The following is a 7,181-nucleotide window of genomic DNA, read 5'->3' on the forward strand; positions in this document are numbered from 1 at the left end:
TGTCTTATTTTTCCTCATTTGAGCCTCATGAAAGACATCAGGATCCATACTTCATTCCTTTCTCACCTAAAGTCACTAATTCATCTTTTAGGTCATTCTAACTCTTTAAAACAGCTACAACATGATGGTTTGTATATGTTTTTTGATGGGTTACATAAGTTTTCATCCATTCTTCTACAAGATTGTTTCCAATTATACAACTTCATTCTGTTTGGGGGTACATTTAATATCATGTTTTTATGGTTAGACCCCCAACTCTTTCGACTATTAGTTTATAGTTGACCATGCATCATCCATTTTGTGCCACCCAGTTTCTTGCTTGTTTGGGGGTGTGCATAGTTTAGGGGAATCTAACTTAAAACGACCCCACATTAAGTATAAGGGAATCTGACTTAAAATGACCCCACATTAAGTCTAGGGGAATTTGACTTTAAAATACCCATGTGTTTAGACAAATTTTCTAACCATGTTTTCAAAAATTTGTTTGGGGGTGGGGTGTTTGGTCTTTCCATTCTTGATCTCTCAACTTAACACTACACCTCTCACTTTTACTTGCACTTTCACTTCATAGCACTTCTACTACTCAGAGCGCGCATGCCCCTAAAACACTGGAATTCTTGCCAAGCCAGAGCGCGCCCGTGCCTTCACCTCAACGCAACTCCAGTTCTATTTTTTTGTGTTCTTCTGCACTCACTTCCAAGAGTTTAGTAGTGTATTATGCTGGATACGAGGTAAGTTTTACTTTTTGTTAGTGTTTGCTTATGTCCCAAGCAATTTAATTCTTGTTATCCCCATAACAGGTGGAACTCATATAGAGTTGCGTCTATTTTTCTTTACCGATATTAGTATGTTATAAATTTGTTTTGCAAGTGCTATGAAATTTTCACGCATTTCCATGGTATTTCCTACCCTTCTTATTTCTATACTTTGAGGACAAAGTATGTTTTTGTTTGGGGGTGGCATAGAAACACGCGTAATTTAAGGCACCTATCAGGATAATATATGTATAATATGCACTTATTTTCTAGTAAAAATATAAATAAAAAGTTTATATTATACACTTAGGAATATTGGTATTGTTTCTTTCTCCATGATGATATTAATCTAGAAGTTTCACGTTAGCTTTTAAATTAGAATAGTTTTTAGAAACTTAGGTTAATATGTATGTAATAATCATTGCATCTTTCCATAAATATATTGCATGAGCATCTATGTTTGTATTGGCAGTAAGTTTTTGAAATCTAGGCTAGAGTACTTATTCTACAAATCCTGTGAGAATATAGCCTAAAGCCTTATATGAGTGAAATATTTGAGAAATGACACAAGGGAGAAGTAAATTCTGAATAGAGAAATCACATGTCCACTTGTTTGGTCACTATACCATATCCTAAGTGATAATTTAGGCCTTTTTTGGATCGATATAGCCAGAAATTCAAACCTATATGAAATTATTTTCCACTAGTCTCCCCTCTGAGCTTTTCTTTAGCATTTTCATAAACCACAAATCCTTTACCTTTTTACAAAACAAAATAAAAATAAAAATAGCCTACCCATTTTAGAATTAGTCTGAGAATAGAAATGAAATGAAGAAAATAAAAGAGAAAGACCTGTGAAACCAAGAATTTGTTATTTGCTTCAAATAAGAAAAGGAAGTTTTCATCCAAAGAAAAATAAATAAATAAATAAAATAAAAAGTTAGAACTCCAAAAACATAATCAAAGGAGTCAAAAACCAAAAGAAAAAAAGAAAAAAATGGCTAAGGATGGAAACAAAGTGTAGAAGCAAAGTAAGAACAAGGTTTTCTCTAGTTACATAATATGAAGACTCTATCATCTCATACTTGTTCTTTTTGAATATCCATTTCCTTCATTCTTAAACCATCACCTAATCCCCGCAACACCTAATAAAGACCTCTAGCTCAATTAGGAATAAGTTAGTGTGATAGTAAGTGGCAGATGTGTTTGATCGATTTCGGCTTCCTTGTGTGTCATTGAGATCGTAAGGTAAAGTGTGCCCACTGCACACTGGAGTGAGCGAAACTTGAGTGGAAAAATCAGAGTGTTTTTGTCTTAACATATATGTGAGGACCTACTTGGGGCGTTATTCCAAAAAGTTTCAAAACGGACTGTTATTGCATTTCATAGCATAGTTCATTATATATATGTTTATCCGTAGATGATTGATTATTATGCACATATTAGCTTAGGTTTCCAATTGATTATTCTGTATCCATTGCTAGTGAGATGTATAGATATCTGAGAATAAATAAGGAAACAGGAATTTCTATTTCTTAGTCGTTGTAGTATAGATGAAGTTTGTGAGTACCTTCTCGGAAAACTCTCAAAAGTTTGTAACTTCGTCCACTAGGAAATTCCTAGTGGTTTAAAGGCCTTGTCAGATATGGTCAATGCAATCGCGACTCAATGAAAGCGAGATTAGTTAGAACTCCATTTTTGGCCACTTATTTTAATTTCTCATATTTGCTTGAGGACAAGCAAAATGCTGTTTGGGGGTGGTTTGATAAGAGCCCAAAATTGTAGTTTTAACCCCTTAATAATATTACATTTAGACCAATTATGTGTATAATAAATAAGAGTTAGTATTGTTTACGTGCTTTTGTATATTTCAGGTCTTGGAGTCAAATATGTGAAGAAATATGTCACTTTTGCAAGAGAAAGGAGCAAAGGTTGGTTGCTAAGAAGTTCTTTGGTTAAAGCCCAAGTTTCAAGGAGAAAAAGCATTTTTAAAGTCTAGTCAAACCTGAAAAGTCAAAGGCAACGCGAGTAGAAAAAGAGCATAAAAGTCAATAGAACTTTCGTAGGCCATATCTTTGGACTCAGACCTTGGAATTGGGTCTATTATATGTCAAAATGACCGGCTCGAAAAGAGATTTCTAATGGTTCAAGCCTTGACCCAATCAGAGTAGTAAAAGTGGACGAAAAGGGTTTTGAAGTAATTTTGCACAGAGAAACCCTTTTTGGACATATGTAATTAGGTTTTGGGCTTGATTTCATGGCCCAAAACATGGCTCCAAAGCCTATGCATGAAATTGTAAACCTAACCCTCTCCTATATGAAGAGGGCTCAGGCTAAACAAAGCTGGGCTACTCCCTTCTTTATTTTAGTATTAAATTAGGGTTCTCTCTCTATCCCTTTTTAGTTTAGTTTAGTTTTAGTTAATTGGTTTAGTTTGTAGCCTCTATTAGAACCTTTTAATAAAAGTTTTAGTTTATTCAATTCAAGTATCTTTAATAAAGTAGTTCTTCATGATGTCTTTTTCTATTTATTATTATATTTATGATAGTCTAATGACTTCTAGCTAAACCTCCATTAAAGGGGTTTGATAAAGCTTAATGAAGACTTAATGTGTTAGTTAGGATTATTGCTTTTTAAGAGTTTCACTCTAGTAGGTTAGTTGATTCGCCATGAGAATGGGTTGAACTTCCTCACATGATAATTATTAGTTGGTAGAGATTGCTATGAATAATTAAGGATCAAATACTTAATCTTTATTGGTTAGGATTGCAATAATCTACACTAGCATATTAGGAATTTATTTAAGTGAAATCAAATCCCTCTAATCTCTTCTCCATATTCTTATCCATATTTTATTCAAATCACATTCAATTGCTTAGTTAAATTATTATAAGTTAAATTTATATATTAGTTTCATAGTATAAATTCACATCTATAAATATTGCTCTCACCATTGTTTCCTTGTGTTTAATTAATTGGATTCTATTTATGTCTTGGTAATTTAGGAGTGGAACGATTCCGTACTTTATATATTGCATTAATATATATGTGAGAGTAGAAAATAAATAATTGATATTGTAAGAATAAGGTTAGAGAAATCTAGTTTAGTTTTTACGGGTTATCATTAACCTCTCTTTGCCCCAAGTTCTGGAGACAAGAAGAATGGATATGAATTGACAATTACAACTGGCACTGAGGTGCTCCTTATATAGGGGTTACAATGAGCTCTATAAACATCTAAAACATGGGCTTTTGGGGTCCAATTTCCTATTACATATTGGCCTCCTTCCGATTCCAACTTCCGTTTCTAAAAATATTGAAGAGGTGTAGCTGTAGGTCTATTTCATGCATCTAGATGCACAGGCTAGTGTAATTCCGTGCGACCCAGACGCATGAATCTATTTTTCCTTTTTTTTTCTCTAACTTTTGCTCTTTCTTTACGGGCTTTGGTCCAAGTAATGGGTCCATTTGCCTTGGCCTTCCAAATTTTCTTTAAAACAAGTCCAAGTCCTATCTTTTCATAGCTTTAGAACTTTAGGCTTTCTCCATAATTATCCATGAGCTCCCATGTGATCTTTAATGCTCCTTTTTGCGCCTTTAACTCTAATATTTTGCAAAACTCTCTTTTTACATATAAAGTCATAAAACATAACTTACAAACATGATTAGTCCACTAAGAGGGCCAGACAAGAGGTACAATTGAGGGATAAAATACATTTTTTGAGCACTTATCAGGTATGCATTCTACCATATAGGAAGTTGTTCGAAATATGGGGCATAAGTAATTGATCTATCAAAACCACACACACTGTGTGTGTTAGATGTTCGCAGTGGCTAAGTGGGGACAATATCGAAGTGGCAGGATGAGGCGAATCGTTATATATGCACAATCTGTGTGCATACCTGATAAGTGCTCAAAAGTAATGTTTTATATCCCCAATTATATATATGTTAGTCTCTATTTTATATTTAAATATTCTAATATAATAAAATTTGAGTTTTTGTACGTCAAATAACCTAAATGTGAAATATGAAGGGAAAAAAATTCAAACAAGTAAAAAAGAACTCATTGGGAATTACATTTAAAGGCCTAAGGCAAAAACGTTATATTTGTCTCCAAAAGTGTCATGCCTAATGAGACTCTAAAAGAGGATAATAATTGAGTATGAATAGTCTTAAATCTGATCTCATAGCCTTAATTTTGAATTCATGGGAAGAAGAGATCAACATGAAAAAGAATTCAGAGTTTCAGAAGAATTAAGAAACTAAAAGCTGTCAAAAACTGCAGCTGGGGAAATAGCCTGCAGGGAAAAGTGAACCACGTCTGAATTTTGTGCAACTGTATCCAACTTTTCTGGGATTGATTCTAGAAAGATTCAAAAGAGTTTGACACCAAATAAACGTACGATTCGCATCTTTATACAGAAAGAACATGTAAGCCAATATATATATATATATATATATATATATATATATATATATATATATATATATATATATAAGCCTTAGTTTTATATCATCTTGGAAGTTTAGGTTTTGCATCTTAGATCTAGAATTAAGAGAGAAGAAAGTTTAGACTTTTTTCACCATTACCATCATTTTCATATGGATGTGCTCATAGCATAGTATAAGGACCTAATCTCTCTTCTCTTGGGAGGGGAGATGAAGCTTTTTTCTTATGTTTTAGTTTAAATCCCTTATTGAGTTTCTTCTTATTCATCCATTGATCTAACGCTCCTAATAGAGGTTAAGAGGTATTAAGGTAATTTATGATTGTGTAGAGCCAAATACCACAAACTCTAGATTCTTTTCTTCTAGTTTTTAGTGTTATAGTGTGATGATTGGATTCTTTATTGCACCTCAATTAATTAGTTGTATGTTTAATGTCCACAGTGGATTTTCTGTGGCACCTAGATTTGTATATTGAATGTCACTTAAAGCACAATTTGGTTAGATAGAAGATATCATTAGAAATTGAAGAAGTACTTAGTAGTAAGGTTATAGAAAACACGCTGAAATCTAAATACTATCATCATGGTTATGAGCATATATAAAGTTTGTAGGTATGGTGAGTGATAAACACCCAAAATTATAATATAAAATCTCATAGACATAGTATTTTAGTTAATTATGTGTTTAATAATCATAAAATAATTGTATTTTCATGCTTTTATAGGTTTGAGCAATCAATGTAAAAATAAGGATAAAGCCAGTATTTAAGCACGGAAATGTGCGTGTACATGAAACATTATGATTTCACCCACGTGAAACTAAATTAAGCCTGACTAAAGCCTGGGGGACTCAAGCAGGACAGTTCCAGACTTCCAGGTCAGAATATGATCAACGTGCCGAAAAGCATCAAACTTTCGATGCCCATATCTTTTGAACCTGGATTCCAATGGTGGCAAGTAAACCATCAGAACGATCAGTGTGACGAGCTCTACATATAGGCATGACTTTGTAAAAAGTCAACTTTTGGACCCGCCACTGGTCAAAACATGAGGGACCCACTATGCGGACCCACCAAATTTAGTTGATCAAGCTCACACATCAAGCTTCAGCACATGTCAATTTGCATTAAGAAGGACTTTTGTGCATGCTTTGGCACACAAAGTCTTGAGTTTTTTTTTTTTTAAGAATTAAGCTAGGGTTAGGCAGCCCCCACCTATATTGAGTCAACTATTTTGTACATAAATTTGTCCTCTTGCATCACAAAGTCTTGAGTAGTTGGCAAACAAGTCATGATTAATTAAGGTGGCATGAAAGTCTTGCTTGATTAGGTGGCAAATGATTTGGTGGCATGAAATTCTTGTTTAGGTGAAAACAAAAGTCTTGATAATTAGAAAAAAAATCAAGACTTCACATTAAATGATATGGTTGAATGTTTGATATTCACGTGGATGGAAGAGGAAATGATGAGCACTCTCGTATCCTTAAGTTAGTTTAGTTTCATTTTGCTCAAACGTTAACAGAGTGGATTCATCTCTCCCAAGATATTCTCTCTCTTGATTTATATTTATATATTTAATTTATTTAGTTTATGCATATATAGTTTAAATCTCAAATCAAATCAATCATTATTCAATAGTACTTAGCCGCAATTTTTACTTGTATACATTAGAGTAATTTAGATTAGGAATTTCTATTATCATTAATTAATTATTTAGAGTAGGACTGATACATTACTAGCCACTATCATAATCAATATTTAATTAGCTAAGTAAGATTTGCATAAGAAACGTAAAACAAACAACGACATTGCAAATAATACATGTTTAACGTGCTTTTTCAATACATATTGAGATGCATAAGTGTATCAGTGTGCATACCTATTACAGTATGCACAAGAACAATCAGCTTGAATACCTAAAATAGGTTTGCACAATTTGTAAGAATACTTATTGAAATATGCACATTTAGTGTGCA

Source organism: Coptis chinensis, chromosome 2 (genome assembly GCF_015680905.1).
Source record: "Coptis chinensis isolate HL-2020 chromosome 2, ASM1568090v1, whole genome shotgun sequence".
NCBI classification, from domain to species: domain Eukaryota; kingdom Viridiplantae; phylum Streptophyta; class Magnoliopsida; order Ranunculales; family Ranunculaceae; genus Coptis; species Coptis chinensis.